Source organism: Chiloscyllium plagiosum, unplaced genomic scaffold, assembly GCF_037043375.1.
Source record: "Chiloscyllium plagiosum isolate Xiang-an unplaced genomic scaffold, Cpla_swu_hap1 HiC_scaffold_14, whole genome shotgun sequence".
NCBI lineage: Eukaryota > Metazoa > Chordata > Chondrichthyes > Orectolobiformes > Hemiscylliidae > Chiloscyllium > Chiloscyllium plagiosum.
In genome coordinates this window covers 91,072,931-91,099,026 of record NW_028270152.1, presented here as the reverse complement: position 1 = coordinate 91,099,026, position 26,096 = coordinate 91,072,931, and the positions used below count along the sequence as shown (strand labels likewise).

The 26,096-nt window shown below is 43.5% G+C and overlaps 1 non-coding gene across 1 annotated transcript; it reads right to left on the bottom strand.

Moving 5' to 3' along the window:
* Positions 1–1,329: 1,329 nt before the first annotated feature.
* On the bottom strand, positions 1,330–1,411 carry trnas-aga (transfer RNA serine (anticodon AGA)). Its single transcript has one exon. It is a non-coding gene; the product is annotated as a tRNA-Ser (tRNA).
* Between the last annotated feature and the right edge of the window lie 24,685 nt (positions 1,412–26,096).

Below are 26,096 nucleotides of genomic sequence, written 5' to 3'. Positions count from 1 at the left end.
TCCTGGCTCTTCTCAGATCTCTTTTTAGGTCTCTCCTGATATCGTTGGAACCCTCGAGCGCTCTAACTGAGTTTTCACATTTTGTCCTAACATAAGACTTCTTGTTCTTCTTGACCAGGGATTCCACTTCCTTAGTAAACCACGGCTCACGCGTTCTATATCTTCCTCCCTGCCTGACAGGTACATACTTATCTAGGACACACAGGAGCTTTTCCTTGAATAAGCTCCACATTTTAATGTGCTCACCACCTGCAGTTTCCTACCCCATTCTACGCTTCCTAAATCTTACCTCATTGCATCGTAATCTCCCTTCCACTAGCTGAAACTCTTGCTCCGTGGAGTACACCTATCCCTTTCAATCACGGAAGTAAACCTGAGATAATCGTGATCGCTGTCTCCAATGTGCTCACCTACTTCCGAATCTAAAACCTGGCCAGGCTCGTTACCCAGTACTAAATCGAAAGTGAATTCGTCCCTTGAAGGCATGTGTACGTACTGTGTCAGGAAGCCCTCCTGCACACACTGGGCAAAAACTGACTCATCTATAGTACTCGTACTGTAGTGATCCCAGTAAATATTTGGATATTGTCTTGAGTGTTCCAGAGTTTTTCATTGTCCCAGAGTCCAGATGAAGTTTGCATTCCTCACGTACGTGAGCGAGAATGATTTCAATGTCTCAGATCAGTTCCTATCCCGAGAACATCAGAATCAATGTCCCGTCCTCTACTCGGTCCGACAGTTCACACTTCTTCATTCTCCTCTGATTCCATTTCCCAAAGAGTTTCTCAAGATTTACAAAGCTGGAGCCTAAATTATATGGTTTGCTTCCTAAACATTTTTTCAACTGCCAACTGACAATATTTTCACAGTATCTCTTCACAATCCTCTGGCTTGCACCATGTCCAGGGATGAGAAGTCCCGTTTGGTGAAGAGATTCCCGAGGCCGATGAGTTTCACTTTGGAACAAAGATGGTTAAGTGGCGATTTCCTGCAGTTGTTTCTAATTATGGGAGAGGGAGCGGTGGGGAATGAGCACTTTGACGAGCAGGAGGAAGTGTTGCCACTGACCCGAGTCAGAGAACAGTGGACAGGGATTAAAGGAATCTAATGAAAAGCAGCACTTCTGCTCAGGACGTTCAATAACAGCTGCAGAAACCCGATGTGTCGAGCAGTGTATCTGGAAAGAGAAACAGAGATAATGTTTTAAATATGGAACATTTCTGATGAAGAACTCGAGTTTCCCAAGTCCAATCAAATTACCGGCCTGGTTCACAAAATAGTTTTTCTGAACTTTGAGCGAAAATTGTACCAGCAGGAAAGCATTCATAACGTAGTCAGCAGGATTCGAACCTACGTGGGGAAACCCCAATGGATTTCTAATCCATCGCCTTAACCACTCGGCCATGACTACAGACAGCTTAGGTGGGTTGAGCATTGACCAAATCAGCCGTAATTTCATTGAAAGCTCCCGTTGACTTGATGAGCTAAATGCTTCCATTCTCCTCTCCCACCTCTGCTGTCAATTGTAAGGTGCGAGACACCAATGTAAAGGAAGAAAAACACAAAGTTAGGAAAAGATGTTTGCAGCCAAACTGAGTCAAAATTATTGATTGAAAGGACAATCCCACTTTGGCAATTTGCTAGATCTCTTTGCAAACATGATCAGCAGAGCTGATCAAGAGAGGTATTGATCTGAGTGTTCTTGGACATGAAACAATCCAAGGTTAGTGACATATTCATTTCTTTTTCTGGCGAAGGAGCTGGTCTTTCCAGATGCTCACAATGAAAGAGATTTTTCCCAATAAAAGACGGCAAATAAGTCCCATCTAACGCTGACACCATCGTGAGCGCTGCTGTTTCACAATACCACAGAGTTAGGGTCAATTCCCGCCTCATGCAACTGAATGTGTGGAGTTTGCACATTCTCCCCGTGGCTGCATGCACTTGCTCGGGTTTTCTCCCATAGTCCAAAAATGTACCGGTTAGGTGAAATGGCCGTGCTAAATTGACGGGGTGAATGGAGAGGAATGCATTTGGGCTGGAGCGGGTCGGTGTGGAGTTGCTGGGCCGAAGGACCTGTTTCCATATTGTAAGTATTCTAATCTACGGTAATCAATGGCCAAGGTATGACGCACGTTGTTCGATGTTGCATATATGACTTTTCGATTGTTTTTCTTCAAAATTTCTTTACAATTCAAACGGGAGTGGAAGAAGGGAAATGAATGTCTCCCATAATTCTTGCCTTCTTTTAGCATTCACAGGCGGTATTTTTCCTGTACGTTTTTTTTTACACTGTTGTTACTGTTAATGTTCTTGTAAGCTACACCGGCTGGTTTACTCTTTCCTCAATGTTCCTCATCTCTACCCAAACACATTTTCCATCCTTATCTCCTGAATCAATGTAATCTCTAACCATTGCATAATTGCCACGGAAACTGGGCTTTTCATACGCCTGTGTATGTCATTTTCCAATATTAATTCATCGTTTACTGTGTTGCAATTGCGCATGTGAAGAAGAAAACAGAATAGAGGCAGGTGGTCCTGGGTTTCAAACGCACGTAATTGCAGCTGAAACGCAGATTACTGCCCACAATGCAATCATGGAAGCATCCACCGAATCGTCAGGAAGCACACAATAAGTACAATGCTGGATGTCATGTCAGGAACAGGACCAGAAACACAACAGAAATACGTCTCTTGGGTACTATTTTGGACGTTTTTCTCAATCAGCTATCGTGTTTTACATATGTACCATCGGGAGTTACCTCACACAAAGAAGTAACCAGTGCTGCAGACGGTTATATAATCCGAGTTCCAAGTCCCGGAGTCAGAGACACTCAGTGCCCTGTGTGTACCTGCATGGAACAGCTGTGCATGGGGTTTACAGGGTAACAGAACCGCATGAATGCAGCTCGATGGTCGTCTGTCTGCTTCTCCTCTATAGTTTTCTGTGCAGTCCCTGCGTGCAATCTTGTCAACTACGTTTGTCCGGCACAAGATGGGCATTGGTCGCTTGTCTCTGAGAGAGGCTGTTGGTTTATGTGTTGTCATAATTCCGAGTGTAAGGAGGAATCTGGTTGTCAGTTTCAAGAAACTGACTTTAATAAATGGAAGCGTGTTTTGTAACTTGCCGCGTGGCATATCCTCGTTGCGAAGTTCGTGCACTGCGAATCACGTTGCGGGACAATCCAATTTTGGCAAATAATTTGTGTGGCAGTCACGAGTTGCCACGACCAGCTATCCCTCGTAGCAATACGGACAAATGGCAAGAACTGCAAATTCGATTAGAGCAGCACAAGGTTAATGTGACAGGGCAAACAGAAGGTAGCCAGAAGATTTCTGGGTGTAGGGCAATCACCCAAGGTACCTTTTCATATGAAAGTCTGTGCATCAGTAGAATCTGTAACCCAAGTAGTCTATGTTGGTTATTCATATTCCAGACAACTTGTGTTGTTCCCCGTTTGCTCTGAAAGTGAATAGACATAATTATTTCACCGTTATTTCTGAAGAAGATCCTGCATTGAATCTGTTCGACGTTATTTGATGCTGTGGCGAAAAGGTGGGCAATCGCGATGTGAAACGTTGCTATACTTTCATTTCCTTCATGACTGTCCTGGTGAAGGAGAAAGGTGATCACCGGGGCATTGATGGCCTAATTTAATCACGGATACAATTGGAAATGTTCACTTTTATTAGTTCGTTGTTGTTCTGTTTTGTTTTATGATACTTGAGCACTTTCTGGGACTTGGCAATAAACTAAATCTCCAGTAGGTTTGGAATTGCCTCGCTGTTACTTGTGCGAGCGGTTCATGTCAGAGACGACTCACAGTGCATCACAGACAGCACTTAAGCTTCGGTGTGTCTGATCATGGTACTGCCTTTTCAGTTCTGATTCTGTTCCACGTTCAGAGCTGTCAGGTTTTGGATTCGCTGGAGAGGAAAGTGGGTAATGCGATGTGGGAGGTATTTTTCTTTAGCCAAAATCTTTGATGGCGAACTTGGGAAAGTGTCAAGAAGAATGGTCATTGGCAGCAAATATCCGGAAAACCTTCATCTCTGGATCGGTTGGGCCCATCCAACCTCCAAACAAAATAGCCAAACTCGCTGACTGAGTAACAAACATCATGCGTTTTTTTTTTTTGCAAATGGTGTATTCAAACCGTTGCCGGTGGCTGGAGCATCTCAGAGTTGTCGAGCATGGAAACAACTCCCGCGATCCAACTTGCCCTTGCTAAACAGATAACCGAAATTAATCCATACATATCTCACAATATTTGTGCCTTATCTCTCCGAGGTCTTCCTGTCTATACACCCATTCAAATGCCTTTGAAATGTTGTGAGTGCACCAGACTCTGCCACTAAATGTGGAAATTCATTCCACACACAGAAAAGTTCTGTGTGAAAAACATGCGTCCCTCACATCCCTTTTAAATTTTTCCTCTCTCACATTAAATGTTTGCTATATAGATTTGAACTCGCGTGTCTTGTGAAAAAGTGCTCCCTGACTATTTACTTTGTCTGTCTTCCTCATGATTTTATAAGCTTCTGAGAGGCCATATCTAAGCCCTGAAGCTCCTGGGAATCTGACGAAGCCTATTCAGTTTCGTTCTCACGTCCAAGCAGTGCAAACCTTGCAAATCCTTGTAAAGGTTTTCTAAACGTACACTTGAAAGAAGTGTGTCCAGCTGCAGCACTTGCTTGACCGTGTGGTCACTCTGGAGCTGCGGGTGGACTCACTGTGGAGCATCAGCAATTCTGCAGAGTTATGTTGCCCCCCAGGTGCTCAGGCCAGGGATGTCGCCCATCGGCTGAAGATCATTCGAAAAGGGGATCGTGAGCAGCCAGTTGTCTTGGTGCATACAGGCACGAGATGAGGACCTACAGGGAGAATTCAGGGAGCCAGGAGAGAAATTAAAAAGGAGGACCTCAAAGGTAGTAATCTCTGGATTACTGCCGGTGCCATGTGACTGCCAGCGTAGAAATGAATAAAAAAAGGCACGATGAACACGTGACTTGAGGAATGGTGCTGCAGGGCGCGTTTCAGATTTGTTGGACTGTGCGACCAGTTCTGGACAATGTGGGACTATAAGAAAATTGACGATCTACATCTGAACCAGACGGGAACGAATGTCCTTTCGGGAGTTTTTGCTACTGCTGTTGGGGAGGTTTTATACTAATGTGGCAGGGCGCTGGGAACCACAAGATTAAACAAGTCGGCAGTGAGGTGAGAAACTGGAAACGCTAAGAATCAGGAAGATAACAATAAAAATGGGAAGAGAAGGCAGAGAGCAGATGAATACAAAAGAACTGGTGGCCTGAAATGCATCTACTTTAATTCGTGGAGTATAGACAGATGAACTTAGGGTTTAGGTTGGTGCCTGGGAATATGACGTTGTTGCGATCACAGAGATTTAGTTGAAGGAAGGGCATGGTTGGCAACCAAATGTTCTAGGATATAGACGCTTCAGATGGGACAGGGAGGGAAGAAAAAGGGGAAGGAGTTGCATTGCTGGTCAGGGATGATATCATAGCTGTGCGAAAGGAAGACACCATGTAAGGCTTGTGTCGTGAGACACTCTGGATGGATCAGTGAATTAAGAAGTGTGAGGTTAGATTTTTGGGGCTGTATTGCAGTGAGCGTGAGGTGTAAGAAAAACAGAGTTAAACAGATCATGGAAAGACGTAGAGGCAATTCTTTAGTTTTGATTGGAGATTTCCGTTTTCCCAACATTGTCCGGGATACTCTTAGCGTCAGAGGTCTGGATGGTATACCATTTGTAAGAAGCCTCCAGGTGAGTTTTCTGCGGCGGTATATCAATAGTCTGAGGAGGGAATAGGCCATATTGGATCTGATATTGGGGAATAAGCCAGGGCTGGCGATAGCAGTTGCCGTGGGTGATTTTTTTGGGAAGTGTCCAATATTCTGTAAGTTTTAGAATACTCATTGACAAAGATGAGAGTGGTCCTGAGGAAAGAGTACTATCCTGGGCCAAAGCTAATTATATCGAAATTATGCAGGAGGTCGGAAATGTGGATTGGACACAGCTATTTTTAGGAATGTCCACAGTTCATATGTGGCAGGCTTTCAAAGATAGTATAAATATAGTGCAGGATAGGCATGTCCCGTTGAAGGCATAGGATTTGAAAGACAATATTCGTGAACTGTTGATGACAGGACAATTGTACGACTCGCCAAGAGTAAAAGGGAAGCATACATAACGCCTCGGCAGCTAAGAACATAATGGTCCCTCGAGGTACATGAGAAGAGTAGGACAACTCTTAAATGAGGAATCAAGGGGGTTAAAAGGGGTCATGAAACATCTTCACGCTAGCACAATTAAGGAGAATCCTAAAGCCTATTATTCATATATAAGAAGCAAGCGGGTAACCAGAGAAAGGATTGGTCTACTAAAGGAAAATAAAGGAAGGGTGTATGTCGAATCTGAGAGACTGGGTATGATTCTGAATAATTATTTTGCATCAGTGTTCACTGAAGAGAGGAATATGATGAATATTGAGTCTAGAGTAAGACATTTGATTAGTCTGGATAATGTTGACTTAAGTAGGGAAGCTGTGTTGGGCAGGCTAGGGGTAATTTATGTGGACAAATCCCAGGAACGGATGGGATCTATCCCTGGTTCCTGAGTGAGGTGAGAGAGGAAATAGCTGGGGCCCTGGTAGATATCTTCGTGGCGAACTTCAGCACAGGTGAGGCTCTGGCCGACTGGAACGTTACTCATATTGTCCACTGTACAAGAAGGATAATAGGGATATTCCGGATAACTACAGAACAATAGGCCTAACATCAGTGTTGGGAAAGTTGCTGGAGAAGGTACTGAGAGATAAGATCTATTCATATTTAGAAAATAATGTGCATATCAGTGAGAGGCATAGAGCTTTTTGGGAAAGTGCCCAAGTTGATAGATGAAGGAAAGGTTGTTATGTCATATACATGCACTACAGTAAGGAGTTAGATAAGGTTCCCCATGGTAACCAAATACAGTACGTAAAGTAACATGGTGTGCAGGGTGTTCTAGATAGGTGGATAAAGAAGTAGTTGAGCAATAGGAGACAGAGAGTGGCAGTTGAATGGAGTTTCTGGAAATGGAGAAAGATGACCAGTAGTGCTCCACAGGGGTCAGTGTTGTGGCCACTGTTGTTTGTGATATAGATAAATGTTCTGGAAGAGAGCACTGTTGGAATTATCAGAAAGTTTGCAGATGACACGAACATTTCTGGACTAACAGAAAATATAAGTGACTGTTAAAGAATACAGGAGGATACTGGAAAGTTGGGCGGAAAAGTGGCAGCTGGAGTTCAAACCAAACAAATGTGAGGTGACGCATTTCGGTCGGTCTAATTCTAGACGGGGTTATACAATGAAGGAAGAACTTCGGGAAAAAAAAGTTGATGGACAGAGAGATCTGTGAGTACAGGTCCATTATACACTGAAGGTCGCTGCACAGGTGGATAGAGTGGTCAAGCAGGCATATAGTATGCTTGGCTTCATTGGATGGGGTATTGAATAAAATGGCTGGCAGGTCATGTTAAAACTGAACAATACATTGGTCTGGCCACACTTAGAATACTGTGTAAATTTCTGGAGAGGGCGCGTAAAAAGGTTGAAGCGGATGTTGCCTCGTGTGGAAGGTGCAATCTAGGAAGAGAGGTTGAGTAGGTTAGGTTTGTTTTCATTAGGAAAAAGGAGTTTGAGTGGGACCTTTTTGAGGTTTACAAAATCATGAAGGTACAGACAGGGTAGATAGAGAAAAGTTTTATGTCCCAGATTGAAGGATTACCGAGAGATCACGCTTTCAAGATGAGAGGTGAAAAGTTTAAGAGGGATACACGCGGCAACTACTTGACACAGCGGGTGGTGGGTGTCTGGAACGCGTTCCCAGCAGAGACGGGAGAGGTAATCACGGTAGATACATTTAAGATGCGTCTGGACAGATGTATGAGTAGGTGGGGAGCAGAGGGATACAGGTGCTTAGGAATTGGGTGACAGGTTTAAACAGTAGATCTGGATCGGCTCAGGATCGAATGGATGAAGGGTCTGTTCCTTGTCTGTACATTTTCTTTGATCTTTCTTCTTAAATTCCGCCAATTTCATTACATAATCTGCGAGGTCTAAGTGCCTGAAGTGAATCGATGCTGAAACACTAGTCATAAAAATTCTGAGTGTGGGCTTTTGTGTGGTAGCGGGATCGAGGGTTTTAAGATGCTGGATTTTAAGCTTCAGTTTCTATCGAATCGTGGTTTCAAATACCAGCATCGTAAGTGAGCTCCTATGTGGAGATGTATGCGAGAGAACTGCGCATGTGAGGATGCCTTTTAATTTGAGTGTTTGCAGCTCCTCAGTGAGCTTACCCTCTCGGTGATAAAATCAGCGACCGTCTCTGAAAACAACGCAAGTTCCTGCTGTCCGAGTATCCTCATATCCCGTCGATAGCTTTGCTTTTGGATATCTGCGTTGCCAGTTTCTGTATCTCAAATGGTTAGCGCAGTTGGCTGAAATGTTGGTGGTTCGAGCCCACCCAGGGAATAAGCCTCAAATATTTCAGCACAAGCATTCACCCAGACCAAGTATTGACATTGGAACCGGGAAAACTCATCCATGATTCACCCCAAGTCCGCAGGGAGTGAGACGTTTACACGCAGCAGAATACGACATCACTTTCTCCAAGCTCCCGATGCCAACAGAGAGCGGCCACTGCAGCTTCAATCAGCGACTTTCTGCCAAGCCATGGGAAACAACTCGTGCAAACTCCTTCCTTAGTAACAGCTCTTTCCGTGAGAAAGGAGAAAAACTTTCACTTTAAATTGGAAAGGGCTTCAGGACATTGGAATGTTGCTCCAGTTCTTGGAACGTGTTATAAATAAAACTCCTGCCTTGAAAATAGGAAGTGGTAAAACGTTTTAGGTAGAAAGAACAAAGAAAGTGTTGATTGAGACGACTCTGTCTCGTCAGCAGATAGGAAATGCCCAACACTGTAAACGGGAATGATTGGATTTCCTAAGGTAACGTCCCGACTGATTTACGGCGTGCCAGAGTGATTGGAAATCACATCAGCGATATAAAGGTGAGGGTAAAAATATGAAGATATTAAGGTTGAACTTAAATCCCGGGACAAGTGCTGAATAGATTGTAATGCTTTGAAGGAATAACTGAAGTGAAAGGTGTGAATGATATTGTGATTAAGAGGAATGAACTGGATCCTAACAAAGTGCTGATGAATTATGCTCGCAATGTAATAGCAAACTAATCCACAGTGCACTGTGCTTGGTTAGCACAGTCGGTGCAGTGTGAGATGCTTAATCTGAGGGTGGTGGGTGCAAGCCTCACAATGGGCGCTTTCACCGCTTAATACAATTCCGGCTCTTCTTTCCACGTGCAGTATTGCAACCCTTCGCAGGGGAATGTTCTTGCTGCTTTCATTGACACACCTGTCCGCCTGCTTTTGATCACACGTCGGTTTCTGAGTGAACACTGTTTCCATTTTACTGGAGACACCAGAGACAACTTTATCAGTGCAGCCGAAAATACGATGAATGATGTCCGTTTCAAAACGTGAGGTTCCAAACCAACCGTGCACCACCCAAAGTGTTCAAAGGCACGGAAAGCGAATGGCCACTTGCTAGCGGTCTGACAGAGACGGATCAATGTCACATGGGTCCTGAACCAATTTTCAGTAATTCAGATTGTTCTGATGGAAACCGAAGGGAACTCTCCCTCAACGTTTTGCAATTCTTCTTCTCGTGTTTAACGTAATGAACAGTATATTGTCAGCAATGAGGGTGGAGGTGCGGCAGAATCGTGAGGTTTCAGTGTGGGACATAGACACAGTAAGTCAAATATCCCCAGAGCACGGGAGAGATGTTTGGTCCAGGATCACTGCCATCTTCTCTTACTAAACCAACAAATGACATTATTGGAAAATGCTGGTAGCATCTTGGAAATATAAATCGATTTAAGACTTCAGGACCAGTGACACTCCTTTTCCATGTCCATCTCCACCTGCGTTTGCACACTCTTCCTTTTTATTGAATGTCTCCTGACTTCCAACGTTATATTCAGCTTCTCTTTTAATACTTCCTCTCCAACCATTTTCCCAGTCTCCGATTTTGTATCAGAACTGTTCCATCTTTCACATTGCCCAGGACTTCGAACTGAACAAATAACTCTGTTTCTATTTCCTTAGATAGCAGATGACCAGAGACTGGAAGGCAGTGTTGTTCCGAAATCTCATCCATGATTCACCCCGAGTCCACAGGGAGCAAGACGCTTACACGCAGCAGAATACGACACCATGTTCTCCAAACCGCCGATGCCAACTGAAAGCGGCCACTGCAGCTTCAATCAGGGCTTCCTGCCAAACCCTGGGACACAGCTCGTGGAAACTCCTTTCTCATTGACTACTCTTCCCGTGGGAAAGGAACAAAACTTCCATTTTAAATTGAAAATTCAGGAGATTGGAAGGTTGTTTCTGTTCTTGGAACGTGGTATAAACAAAACTCCTGTCTTGAAAATAAGAAGTGGTAAACGTTTTAGGCCGGAAGAACAAAGAAAATGTTGATTGTGAGGACTCTGTCTTGTCAGCAGATGGGAAATTCCCAATACTGTAAACAGAAATGGTTGGGTTTCCTAAGGTAATTTTCCGACTGATTTACTGTCTGCCAGAGTGACTGGAAATCACTTCATATGAAAATATTCGGGTTGAATCTTAAATGCCGGGACCAGTGTTAAATAGATTGTAATGTTTTGAAGAAATAACAAAAGTGAAAGATGTGAATGATGTTCTTTGTGATTGGGAGGAATGAGCTGGATCTTTGCAAATTGTTGTGCCAGGTGAATTATGCTCAGAATGAAATTGCAAACTAATTCATCGTGTCCCAAGCCTGGATATCTCAGTTCGGTGCAATGTGAGGTGTTTAATCAGGGAGCCGTGCGTCCAAGCCCCATAATAGTCGTTTTCACTGTTTAATAGAGTTCCAGCTCTTCGTTCCACATGCGGAATTGCAAGCCAACGCTGGTGGAGGATTCTTGTTGTTTTCGCTGACACATATGTCCTCCTGCTTTGATCACATGTCGGTTTCTGAGTGAAAACTGTCTGCACTTTACTGGAAGCGCCAGAGACAAGTTTATCAGTGCAGCTGAAAATGCGATGAATGATGTCCATTTTACAACATGAGATTCCACGACATCCGTGCACCAACCAAAGTGCTCAAAGACACAGAACGCGAATGGCCATTTGTTAGTGGTCTGACAGAGACGGTTTAATGTCTCATGGGCCCTGAACGACAATTAACTGATTAAAAATGTGCTGATGGAACGGAACGGAGCTCTCCCTGTACATTTTGCAATTGTCCTTGGTGTGTGCTCATGTAAGTTTATGTAATGAACAGTTTAGCGCCAGTAACGAGGATGGGGGTGGGGAAGGATTCTGAGGTTTCAGTGTGGGACAGACGTGATCTGATCGAACGGGTAAGTCAAATATTCCCAGAACATGAGAGAGCTGATTGGTCCAGGATCACTCCCATCTTCTGTTTCAGAATCAACAAATGAAATTGCTGGAAAATCTCAGCAGGTCCGGTCGCATCTTGAAAATGAAAACCGAATGAGATTTCGGGACTGGTGACACTTCTTTTTCCATCTTCATGTCCCTCTGTCTTTCTACAAACTTCCTTCTTATTGAATATGGCCTGGCTTCAAACTTTATATTCAGCTTCACTTTCATTGCTTCCTCTCCAAACATTTTCCCAGTCTCTAAAATTGTATCATGCTTGTTCTATCTCTCACTTTGCCCAGGACTTACAACTGAACAAATAACTCTGTTTCTATTTCCTTCGATACCAGATGGCCAGAGATTGGAAGACATAGGAGGACGGTTAGCGCTTTCAGAATATCTAGTCTGCTCCGCCATTCGATCTTGGCTAATATCGGTCTTAACTCCATTCTCCAGTCCTCTACCTGAACACTTAATCCCCAGTCTTAGGATCCAGTCTTTTACCCAGAGTGGGTCCTAATCCGTCCCAAAACCCTCCACATGTGTTGGCAGCTGTTACACCGTGTCTACGTGTCATCAATCCCAGTTTCAGTGATTCTGGCAAACACGAACTGTTCTGAGCAGCTCGATCGGGTCTCTGGCCCCACTGTGATCCTGCGGGGGAGCAGTAATCATCTTCATCTCCTCCGGAAAGGATCGGCACTTCAAAACAAAAAATGGACAGAAAGAAAGATAGGCTTGTGTGTCAAGATATGTGGAGGTAACTGCTTTCTGACCTGGTCAGTAAACCTTACTCTGTATATCCCCGCAAATTCTAGCTGTTGTGGTGAAAGGGAATACAAGTCCAATTTATTGCCATCTACACTTTTATTCGATATGTATTCTTCATTGTTCTGAATATGCAGGGAGTTTCCAGCACTGATGGTCACCATTTCTAAGAGTGCATGCCGCGGGTCCTGATCTTTTCTGGAGAGTAGCAGTATCAGTTTGTGCGAAAGTGGCCCAGTACAAAGCTTAGAAGAAACATTATTGTTCCCTCTTTCCGGGCGACAGTCTTTCATATCATGATCGATGGGGCTTTATTGCATTCTCTTCAGCAAACCTTGTTTTGAATTTACTACTGTAGCGGTGAAAAGAATATAATTCCGGATACCTGCTGCGTGAATTTCATTTTCAAATTTCTATTAGCAGTGGTCCTTCATATGTGGTGATGTCTATATCACTGCTGACCATCCTGTTTAAGAGTGCCGTTACATATGTTCCTCTGTCTTGGCGCTGCAGGGAAAATTGTCTGCGCCGTTTCAGCCAATATTTCTTGGATATTTCAACATGGTATTCTTTATTTTTTCAATCATGTCCTCTTTAAGGACACAGTTACCGGGCACTGATCCTTTCTGTAACAATAGTACCGCATTTGCTTGACATGCAAAGGTGGCCTGGATCAGTAACAAGGAGAGCATTCATTTCCTTCTGTCACAGCGAACACTGGATTCATGATGTTAGTCTCTGTCAAATGCATTCGAAAATGTGCTCTGAAAGCTTCATTTGAACGCTGTCTGGCGTTTCTCAACGTGTGTCAACCAAAAGCAGAAATCCTCAATCATAGTTTGGAGTAGTTCACATATTCGAGTTTCGAAGCGGCAGACACGCATACAGTTCATTCAGTCAACCACGGGAATGAAAAGATTTACAGGCACAGATGAACTATAGACTCTTGTTCTCATACTGGTAATAATATTACTGTGTGGCCTGAAGTCTAAGCCTTGTTGTCACTGAAAATGAGGAAATCACATACAGGCTGCCGAATGACGCAGTATGTATTTTGTTTTCTTGGTATCACAGAGTTCCAGGAAAGTATGACAGCGACGGAGAGGAATGCAAGTCAAGTGCAGCTCTGGTGAAACACCTTCTGTCTAATTCAGTCATCAACAAGAAACGTGAATGTGACTAAAGCGGGAAACCTTTTCACAACTCGAACAAAGACCAATCATGAACAGTGACCACCTCTTTGACATCTCAGATCGCCTTTGACCTTCCCTGAATATGTATAGAAACTAATTTTTGTACACCTCAAAGTGAGAAGTGTTTGATTTACCGACAATAAGTGAGTCGCATGTCCTTGATTGCCACATAGGTTTCCAACTCAGCTTGCAGCCAGGTGGCAGTTGCTCATGGCTCTGCTGGATAATGCACTATTATGAAGAAAGAAAAGGAAAGTTGGAACTCTTATTGGCTCTGGGTTTCGAATAATCTTGCTACGTGTTCTGCCATTCTCAGATTCCAGTGCTAAACCAGTTTTTCAGTTCATCCGAGCAGCAGGAGAGTCGGCGTCTCTGGCAGGAGCAGAATTCATCATCTCCAGTGATCACTTTATCTGAGGAGAGAAAATGAACAAAGTTTCACGCAGCAACTAATCGGAATTGCATTCCGTTTCAGCATGGTAGCAGATATGGGCTAGCAAATTCAAAGCCAGATTTGCTGATGAGAACAACAAGCACGACCGCTCAGATAGAGCAATTGCTTCCCACTGTTTATTCTGCAGAACTGGTGCAGTTGCTGTGAGTATGCTGCAGGGTATCATCAGGTACATGCTCTTGGGTTTCCGGTTTTGGCCTGTGTGCTCGCGACACAGTGCTAAACCAGTTTTTCAGTTCAGGACAGAAATTAAGGAAATTAAGGCTGAGCAACCTGAGACTCTGATTTCAGATTTCACTTCTTAAGAAGGCTTGTGTTTGCATCCCTGCGCGGCCACGTGTGCTAATGGACTAAGCTGGCAACGTTTTGCAGGGATGAGTTTTGTTAAAGTTGAACAGAAACAAAGCAGTCATTTCTTCTAACCCGGCTGTGATGTGGCACAGCAGAAAACAACCAACATGTCAGTGCCCATGTTTTCCCCTTGTGCTGTAGTTGTCACGTTCCCATCCAGCTCGAAAGGTCACCAGCATAATATGCGACTCAAAAACAGGCTGCGCCAATCTTTCATATTCCAGACAATTTGCATTTTTCACCGTTTCTCTGAAAGTGAATGGAGATATTTATTTTCCTGTTTATGTGAAATTAGGTTCTACACTGAATCTGCTCGCAGTTTTCTGTTATTGTTGCGAAAAGGAGGGAAATTGCGATATGAAACTTGGTTACGTTTCCCTAATTTCCTTAATTTCTGTCCTGATGCGAGAGGCTGGTGATTGGTCCTCTCGATCTGGTGGAGACATCAGCCCAATTGTTAACCTCATCTAATCGAGACTGCAACTGGTAATCTTCACTTTTCATGGTTCATTGTTAGTCAGTTCTGATTCATGTTACTTGAGCACTTTCCTGGAAGTATTGGTGCACGAAGACGCCAGTACGTTGAAAGCACCATTTGGAATTCCCTCGCTGCAATTTGTGTGAGCAGCTCATGACCAGGCGACTCGCTCTGCCTCACAGACAGCATCCATGAGTCCGTGTGTCTGAAAATAGGTTGTCTTTATCAGTTCTGCTTCTGTTCATCAGTTGTCAGGTTTTGGTTTCGCTGGAGAGCTGCGCGTGCAACATGATTTTTGAGGTATGTTCCGCAGCCAGTTGGGAATGTGTCAAGAAGAATGGTCATTGGCAGCCTAAGACCAGAAAAAAAATGATTCGTTGCTGGTTTTAACCGAAGCAGCCTGTGGGAGTTATCTCAAATGGGAGAGTACTGTCTTTGCATGCGAGAGTGCGGGGTTGCTCGCTGCATTCTCCATCCCCTTTTAGGGCGGCACCGTGGCTCAGTGGTTAGCACTGCTGCCTCATAGCACCAGTGTTCCACGTTTGATTCCTGTGCGTAGTTTGCACATTCTTCCTGCGTCTGCGTGGCTTTCTTCCCACACTGCAAAGATGTGCAATGCAGGTGAATTTGACATGCTAATTTGCCCATAATGATCGGTGCATTAGTTCGAGGGAAATTGGTCTGGGTGTGTTACTCTTTGTAGGGTCGGTGTGGACTAGTTGCGCGGAAAAGCCTGTTTCCATACTGTAGGGAATCTAATCTAACCATCTTCCAGAAAACTAGCCCAACGCACTGACCAAGTGATGAGTGCCTATTCAAACTGATGATCGCCACTGCAGTATCTCAACCACTCTATTTGCCAAATTTTCACGTTTATTTTTTTTCAACTTTCCTGTCAGTATTTAGATCCAGATGCCTTTGAAATGTTGAGAGTGTACCAGACTCCACCACTAAATCTGACAATTCATTCCAAACATGCAAAACTTTCTGTGTGAAAAAAATGTCCTTCAGATCCCTTTTAAATTTTACCACTCTCCCCTTAAACCTGTGTTCCCTTGTTTTGAACGTGCCTGTCTTGAGAATAAATATTCATTGACCATTTACTCTGCAGTCTCCCTCATATTTTTATAAACCTCTGTAAGCCCATCCCTAAGCCCTCAAGCTCCAGGGAAAATTTTCATATCCTACTCAGCTTTACGCTACAATCCTAACACTGTAAGCCTTGCAACATCCTCATACATATTATCGAAATTGCGCCAAGTTCGCCATTGAAAGGGCGTGTGTTAAAGTGCCTGAAGTGAGGCGATGCTGAAACACTCATCCTGAAAAACGTGGTTGCGGGGATTTGTGTGGCAGCATGGCAGAGGTGTCGAAGGAGCTGTCTTTAAACGATAACCTCCATCCAGTCATTGATTTGAATTCCCACCACGACCAGAACCACAGGTGAAGACGGGAACTCTGTTTTTCGTGAAAGAGCTATAAACATTGAGATGTCAGGATTTGATCCCATATTCGGCTGATTTTTTGACAGGAACTTTCACTAACTAAGGCAGAGGGACTGCCCAATCTCAACGATTCAAAACCATGCGTGCATTTATTGACTATTCGAACACAGGAATTCGGACTCATTTTTGTGTGTTTCACAGTTACTCAGAGAAAATTTAAAACAACCTCCGTTTATGCAGAAGATTTCAAAGCTGGATATTCTCCACTGAAAAATGCACAGGGAGAGGCAATCTCTTATTGTTTTTCTTTTAAACTGATAACTTCGACTGTTTCAACTGACAGGATAACGAAGGTCTGTCCATCGTCTTGGGCACCTTTAACCGTATTAATATCCGCAAAGGGAAAATCACACTAAGAGGAATGGGCTCATTGTGGTGAATTATTAAGGCGTGGTGTGTGAATCAGAGTGAATAGTGGTCAGTAAATACTGACACTGACATTGAACGTTGCAACGCCATCTCCTCTCTCACTTGCTGTCTCATGCCTCCCAGTCATCATTGCCTTTCATATTTTCCCCTCGTCCGTTCCACTTCTCAACTTATTCCCGACTGTAAGTGTTCAAAGTTTGTGCGAAGATTTGTAGCTCGGGTGCTCGTTGTTGTGGTTCTGTTCGCCGAGCTGGAAGTTTTTGTTGCAAACGTTTCGTCCCCTGGCTAGGCGACATCATCAGTGCTTGGGAGCCTCCTGCGAAGCGCTTCTTTGATGTTTCCTTCGGTGTTTATAGACCACTATAAACACCGGAGGAAACATCAAAGAAGCGCTTCGCAGGAGGCTCCCAAGCATTGATTATTCCACACTGCTTGCAACTGTTCCTTTAGAAGCTGAAACTTTATTGCTGGAACAGCACAGCAGGTCAGGCAGCATCCAGGGAACAGGAGATTCGACGTTTCGGGCACATGCCCTTCTTCAGGAATGGCATGTGCCCGAAACGTCGAATCTCCTGTTCCCTGGATGCTGCCTGACCTGCTGTGCTGTTCCAGCAATAAAGTTTCAGCTTTGATCTCCAGCGTCTGCAGACCTCACTTTCTCCTTCCTTTAGAAGCTGCAGCTTTAGGAAACGTATTATTGGGATAAAGTCATTACTCAATGGGATGGGATGCACCGTCAATCCCTAATTACCCGAGAGATTGAGATTTTGAGTTACTCCGCAGAACCCTGGATGTCCTCAGTACAGAGGTACAGGCATGATGCCACGAGGCAAGGATTTAGACCTAGTGACATTGAAGGAACAGCGAGATATTTTCAACCGGGAATCGCGAGATCTTTGGAGGGATAATTGCGGTGATAGCTTTCGCTTGTATTTTCTGCCATTGTCCTTCCAGACAGATGCTGATCGATGACTGAATTGCTCTGGCAGGCTCCGTGTGTGTGTTCTGTGTGCAATCAGGATTTAGTTTTCATTCGGATAATTCACAAGAAGAGAATTAAATCTTCACTTCCTGACTGGGAATTAAAGTCTGTTCTGGGCAATATAAACTCAGACTCGTATGCAGGGATGTCCATTGATACTGCAATAGCATTTGGGACCTGACCTGTACAAACGCCTGTGCCTGCTCTTCACGTCATAATCGTCTTCTCAGCAGCGTTTCTCTCTCCAAGTTTCCAAGTCGGTTCATATTATTACCCTTGGTTTCAATGTGAAGAAGGAAATGCTGTGATAATCTGATGTTGTTCAGCAGATATACTGCAGCAAGTTAAGTAAAGAACTGATGCTAACACGAGCTCGTTTTGAGCTGTGGTGATGTGTCGACAACAAGAAAGGCATCGTTCAACTCGCCTCATTCCGGATGACGGGCTCGAAATGACCAGTGGTTTCTTGCTGAATTAGTTCATGGTCTGGAATGTAAAAAACTTCAAATATGAAAGTACAGCGAAAGGTAACGGTTCACAGAGTGTGGAATTCCAAGTGAAACAGTGACGGTGATTATACTTGCTGATTTTACACCTTGTGATTGCTGTTTCCATGATGTGGACGTTTACATTACAAATAGACAAACTGTCACAGCCAAACCTGGTCTTTGGGTCAGTGACGGAATTGGTAACACGCCTTTTATGTCGAGTTAGGGGATTGTCGGTTCGCATTTAAAATCACGAGGATGCAGCGTGCTAGTCCATTCCTGTTGTCTGTCAGGAACGGAAGGGTTTGGGTTTTCGAATTTACTGTTTCTTTCGTCCACTTTAAGTTCGAGCTCAGAGCAACGTCTCTCATTGTCTGTAGAACTGGCTTTGGTTTAACCAAAAGCTGCCTTTTCGCGGTTGAACTTGCATGTTGGAGCGGACAGCTGAAGTGAAGCACAAGGAGCTAGTCAAATCCTGAGAACTCTGCCACTCTTGTGTGTCTCTTTCTGTGGAGGACACGACGTGGGTAAGAACACAATGTGACTATGTCAAACTTCAATCCCATTGTTGTGTCATCTAAGATCAAAGTGAGAACCTCACTGCCTTTTGCACTGGAAACATCAGAACACATAAGGTTATGGACCAAAGCTGAAAACTGGGAATAGAATAGATGAATATCTTTAAACCAGACTGCACCATGGACCAAATGGGATTTTCCATTCTGCAAAACTTGAAGACGAGTAGAAAACAATCTGCAGTGAAACTGATCAGAAATGAAAGGGAAAAGCCATTTCATTGAGAATAAGTGCAAGAGGGTCTGTCTTCATTCAGTGTAATCTCGTAGGTAGGATTTGGAACTAGAACTGCCCTGACATTAGTTCTGTTTTCGGACAGGGAATGAATGTTTTATTGTGCAAATATATCGTGGTACCAGTATTTCTGACCACTGGTCCGATCCTGGTAATGCTTGGTTTTGGGCCAGGTTATCAAAAATCAAAAAGATGCAGGTTTTGGAAATCTGAACCAAAAACGAGAATTGAGAGAGAAACACTCTGCACCTGGCAACATCTGCAGAGAGAATCAGGTTTTTTTTAGAGCGACAGAAGCAGGTTAGTTATTGATTTCTAGATTATACTGTTGAGAAAATGATAATCTTACCTGTCGAATCATCACATTTATCAAAATCATTCTTGAGCTTACAAACGTCGAATTTACAATCTTAAAAGGACTTAATCAGCTGTCATGCTACTTTCATTTTCCTGATCTGGTGGAAGGCTATGTTTTAATGGCTACATTTCCTTTTGCTTTCTGTTATTTAGCAGTCACGCCGAATGGAGAATTGTTTCTTTTAGTGTCTGCCTCAATATGTGTCTTTGTTTTTTCTATATTTGTCTCTGTATCCTCCTGGGCCTTTTTCACATTCTCCGACTCTCTGGCTGTCCATATCCCTCATTTCCCATTTCTGCTCTTGAAAAGCCTGGCATTCAGAGACAGTTTGAGAATCGAACTGCTGAGAGGCTTTTTGACGCCTGGCTGGAATCGGTCGAAGTAGTCTCACATTCTCTGGATAATGCGTCTGTTACTTCGACCTGAGGCAAGGAGACATTTCTTCCTCAAAATCTAAATACCCTTTCGAAGTTAAAGTTGAATTCCTTGTCCAACTGAAAAAGAAAGTACTTACAAGGTAGCCGAAGAATAACAAGGATGCATTTACTGTTGGTGTACAACAGATGAATGGTGACAGCAGAGAATGAGGGTGATCATGTCGTGGTGTCAGTGCCATTATCACAACATTCCCCGGGAGTGCTGCAGTGTCTCCTGCCTCACCACTTAATTTCCACAAAACTGGGAATGAAGGAATGAGAATAAGAGGATGAGAAGCAGAAGTGCTTGTGGAACTGCGGGAAGAATCTCCAGGTTAAAATAGTAGTTAAAAAGAGTAACATACACTACTGGATTTAAACCTGGAAAATGAAGCCGGAACGCGAAATCAGAATATATAGCAATTCAAACAGGACACTGAGTTTCTCGATCAGCAACACAATACTTGCGAGAAATAACGAGCTTTCAATACAATGAGCAGGCACCAGTGTGATGGGAGGTGCTTTCACCACCTAAACTACGGCGCCACGTTAAAAGCCAGATTTGTCGTCCATATGTGCAATGTCTGAACCACTTGATCACAGGAATTCGAAAACGCGTTTTCTGTATCAGCGTTGCTCAGTATGAATGGCAATCAAACTCTGCTTGTGCAAAAACAGACATTTCAATGCTGAGCATGCACCGCTGAAAAGGCACAGAAAAATACAGCATCCTCTTGCATTGGCATCCAACAGATATTTTCATCTGTTTAAACTGACAGAATAAAGAGGATGTGCTCATCTCCTCTCGCGTCCCATTAACCACGTTAATACACACGCAGGGATTTTCAAACCAAGATGAACAGGCTCATTGTTGTGAATTGACAGCAGTGGTGTGTGAGTCATTGCGAAAAGTGAGAAATAAATGCTGAACCAATAGCACTGACACTGAGCCTTGCATCATCAGCTCCACACTCACATCTTGTGTCATGTCTCCTCGGCATCAGTGCATTTGACTTTAATTATTCTACCCTACACCTCTACGCAAATTATTCCCGACGGCTTGCAGTGTCGAATTAGTACATGCAATTATTAGAAATGCATTTCTGGGACACAGTTGTCTTTCAATGAGATAAGATTCACTGCCCATCCCTAATTATTCCAAAGATGTAGGGGACGAGTTACTTTTGTCAACTCCTCAAAGACACCACTCCTGACGCCACTCTGTCAATGTAACTCACTGAGGGAAGAGCAAACTGATGCCACTCAGTCAGTGTTACTCAACCAGGGAAGCGGAGACTGACCCCACACTCTCAGTGTAACTCAGCAGACTGATCCCACACTTTCAATATAAGTCATTCACTGAAGAGCAGTCTGACCCCACTCAATAAATGTAATTCCCTCAGGGAAGAGCAGACTGATCCCATTCTGTCTATGGCACTCACCCAATGAATGAACACTAACCCCACTCTACCAATGTAACTCGCCAGGGAAGAGCAGACGGAAGCCACACTGTCAACATAAATTATCGAGGGAACTGAATACTGACCCCGCACTTTCTATTTCACTCAGGCAGGGAAGAGAAGACTGTCACCACTGTGTGAAAGAAATTCGCATACACACAGACACACACACTAAGACATACACAGTATCTCACACACGCAAGTGCACACAGACACACACATACACATACCTAAATACAAGCAGGAAAAAAAAGCTGCAAAATATCAGCTTGAAAGAGCTTTGTCCAAGCAATAGTTAAACTCAAGACAAAAGTAATATAATTAAATGTTATTCTGCCTCTGAAGTTGTTCTGCTCAGACAAGCAGGATGTATTCCTGGAACAGTCGGATTGGCTGAAATACCTTTGAATTTAGGCAGTAGGGAGATGCCAATGATTCCTCAACAGTAATCCTACATGAATGATAGTTTGACTGAACGGTTTTCACCTCTCATACATTGCTGCGAGCAGGAACAAGGAAAAAGAGGGAGCAATAAGCAGTAGCTTCTCCAGCATGTTGCATTTTCTCCATCACGGAGCAGAAATATTCAGTAATGTTATCTGAAAACCAAACTGAACCACGTGAGGCCTCCTTGAACATTCTCGGAACTGTATGACTCTGTCCCTGTTCTCTACTCCATGTAGGAGTTTTAATGAAGATACATTTGTATGTGTCCTCATATTTTTGTCCAAGAAAATCATGTCTTCATAGTATTTGTTTTCCTATACTATGAAAAGAGTATATAACATATACCGTTGTTTTCTTAAATTTGAATCCTCAGTTCTAGACTCCCATACCAGAGAAAATGTCCATAGGCTATGCACCAGATACACTTTCCTCAATATCTTACACAGTTCAATACGAACGCCTCTCCTTCTCAACCCTGAAGTGCTCGCGCCTTATGGAGATTTGTAACATCATGAGGAGCAAGGAAATGGTGAAGATCCAAGAACATTTTCCGAGCTTAGGGCAGTCCAAAACTAGAGCATATAGATTGAAGGTGAGGGGAGAAAGATTTAAAAGGGACAAAAGTGGTAACTTTTCACAGAGTGTATAGAATGAACTGCCAGAGGAAATGTTGGAGGCTGGGACAGTTACAGCATTTAAAGCTATTTGAATGAAGCCATTTGAGTGAACACGGCGTTTTTATGGGATATGGGCCAAGTGCTGGCAAATGGAACTTGATTAATTTAGGACATCTCGTCGTCATGGACATGGTGCAGCGAAGGGTCTGTTTCCGTGCGGAATGACGGAATAAGGCATTCTTCCCAGGAGCAAGTGCAGTGAAACATCTTCGCAAAGCTTCTAAAGCTGTTGAGTATATTTATTTTTCAGTTTATAGAATCCTCACTGCCCACAGTACATCAGATGTTGACTCAGAAATCCCCTGTACAGATGCAGTAAAATGTCCTGACAGACTTTTCATGCAGTAATCATTCCAAATACCTTCCTAATTACTTGCTGCATTTGCATACTAATCCCGTGTGATGTATCTACCCTTTGTACAACTGGGTTTTGTGATCTCTCTTCTTTTGATTAGTTTACTGTTGTTTTACCCTTCTGCCACAGCACAAACCTCGGTAGTCCATGTTATCCTGTTTCTGCTGAAGGTTTGCACACTAACCTTCCCTGTCTATTTCACATTACAGACTCTCTACCTCCACTTGACACCTTATCGAATCTTAGTGGTTGAGCCAATTGAGTTCCATCCAATCAGTTCCCACACGCAAATCATTGACAGATTCTATATAGCTTTTGATGTTGCATTGATCTCTGATGCACTTCACCAAGTTATAGATTTCCAATCTGAAAATACACATTTTTCCTGACTATCTATTTCCTGATAGTTACCTAGGACTCCTCTGTTCCTGTGTAGCAATCTAGAAAGTAGGTGTGACCTCCTCTTGCGCTGCATAATGTACCGAAATGGCTGAAGAGCTTCATCCTATTTCTTTATAATTACTTAGCGGGACAGATCGATCCTGAATGGCTGAATGCGATCTTCCTCACCTTCTGTAACAGCATCGCGGGGTTGAATGAGTGAACAACACATGAAGCAAGAACATCAGGTGGCCATTCAGCCCCTCGAGCCTGCTGCACAATTCAGAATGCTCATTGTTGATGTGATGGTAACTAAGCATCCCTTTCCTGTCTGTTCCAATAAACAATGATTCTCTTGTTCATCAAAGATCTATATCAATCCGCCTTGAGCGTTTTCATTTACCCAGTCTTCACTGCTCCTTGTGCATGAGAAGACCACAGACCACACAATCCTAAAGAGAAAGTAACATCCCTTTCCCAGTCTGAAATAGGAATGCCCTTATTCTCAAAATGAGTTCCCCTCAAACCAACCATTATTCTTTTAACACAACGGTTACGAACAGATATAGACCATTCAGCCCCTCAAACCTCCAGAAATTTCCATTAACCCTCGGCAATCAAATACTGACCAGATTAACCTCCACTGAAGTTAAAGGAATTCCAGGTACAATATGTTCACAAGAGCTCAAGAAATTAGAACAGCGAACATTGAACAGTACAGCACAGTAAGAGCCCTTCAGCCCTCAATGGTGTGGCGATCTTTTATCCTACTCTAAGATTAAAGTAAACTGCAGAGCCTTCATCCTATTATCATCGATGTGCCTATCCAAGAGTTACTCGAATGTCCCTAATGTAGCTAATTCTACGACCACTGCTAGCAGTGCATTCCACGCACCTATCACTACCTGTGTAAATCACCTGCCTCTGACATCTCCCCAAAACCCTCCTGCAATCACATTAAAATTATGTTTTCCTCGTGTTAGCCATTTCTACCCGATGAAAATGACTCGACTAATCCATTCAATCTGTGCCTCTCATCATCTTGCACACCTATCAAGGTACCATTCATCTTTCTTTAATCTAATGAGAAAAGCTAAAGCTCCCTCAAACCTTCTTCATAAGACATGTCCTACAGGACAGGCAACATTCTGGGAACTCCCGTCTGCACCCTCTCTAAAACTTCCAAATCCTTTCTTTAATGGGGCGAACAGAACTCAACACAATATTCCAAGTGTGGTCTAATCAGGCCTCTACAGCTGCAGCATAACCTCGCAGCTCTTAACTCAATCCCCAAGCTTATGAAAGCCAACACATCATACACATTCTTAACAGCCCCATCACCCTGAGGGCTTTGGCAACTTTGACGAATCTGCAGTCGTGGACCCCAAGATCCCTTTGTTCCTCCACACTGCCAAGAAGCCTACCTTTAACCCTGTAATCTGCATTCAAATTCAACCTTTGAAAGCGACTCTCTCCTATAAATGGGAAAATAGAGCAGAATCAGGCCACTTAGTCCATTGGATCTGCTGTACCATTGGATTACAGCTGAAATGTTTCTCACCTACATTCTCCTCCCTTCGCCAAATGATCATTGATTCCCAAATTAATGAAAAGCTTATTCATCTCTATCTTAAAGAAACTGTGTGCAGGAGTGTGTGTTTTTGATTGTGTGTCCATATCTGTATGTATATGTGTTGTGTGTTTAACGTGTCTGTGTATGTGTGTGTGTATCTCCGTGAGACGAAGTCTTGCCGTTTTTTGGGGGTAAATCCATTGAAATTGCGATCAACCCCTCACCACCACCCCGCCCCCACACACCTCTCCGTCTGTCCCTGTTAAGTTTATTGTTATACAATGCCACCCTCTGCTCGCCTCCCAGGCCTTTGCACTAGTGTCAGTAGTTTGTTTCTTTCAGAGGACATCAGATACCGTCAACCTCTCACATTGCATGGCTGTTTGGTTTTTCAAATAACGTCATTGGAAGCACAGAGTAGTTTCGTCTGATACCTAGCGATATCGTTCCTGAGATATTACCACCACCACTGGGTCAATTTCAGGACTTTTCAATCTTTTCTCATTTATAATTTGTCGGAGTACATTGTAAAACATTTCAAGATAATGAACGTGAAATACATTCATTACATTGACTTACAAATGGTTCCGTCAATCTTGCTTGGAAGCATTTGTGGTGGAAATACTCTTTAATTTGTGCACTCTGTGTCATGAATAATGTTCAAAAACAAATCACTTCCACATGCAGAACGACCATAAACATAACTTTACATGAACATCCTACACTCTGAAGGTCCTCAGTACGATTACAATCCTCCATATACCAAACTGTGGGTGTGTGCATGTGCAGATGGTTCTGTCAGTTTGGATGGCGCTATAAGCTGCCTCCCTCCCCCTCCCTCCCTGAATTCCCTGATGGTTGTCACACTGCGGTGTTGTCAACGCAGAGGAGTGTGAAGGCCAGCAGAGGGGGACATTGCATCACTTTAAACATAGGAGAGGCTGACAGATCCGCTGTGCACATGGACACACAGAGACGAATACAGGCACGCAGACAAAACGCAAAGATGAAAACAGACACGCAAATATACAAAGAGACAAATACAGACACACAGAGATGAGTACAGATGCACAAGCGCACAGAGAGGTGAATACAGACGTGCAGTGACACACAGAAACAAATACAGGCACACAGATATACACAGCCACAAATACAGACAGGAAGATACACAGCAGAGATGAATGCATGCACGCAGATACCGAGATGAATACAGGCATGCAGATAAACACAGAGACAAATATAGACATGCAGAAGCACACATAGACGAATAGACTCACACAGGTGCCCACAGGGATGAATACAGATGCAAGAATACACACAGAAATGAACACATACCCGCAGATACACACAGAGATGTATACAGACACATAGATACTCACACATGAACACAGGCATGCAGATAGACATCGAGACGAATACACACACGCAGATACAGACAGGAATGCAGACATGCAGATACACACAGAGACACGCAGATGGACAGAGAGACGGATGGAGACACACAGATACACGCAAGATGAATAC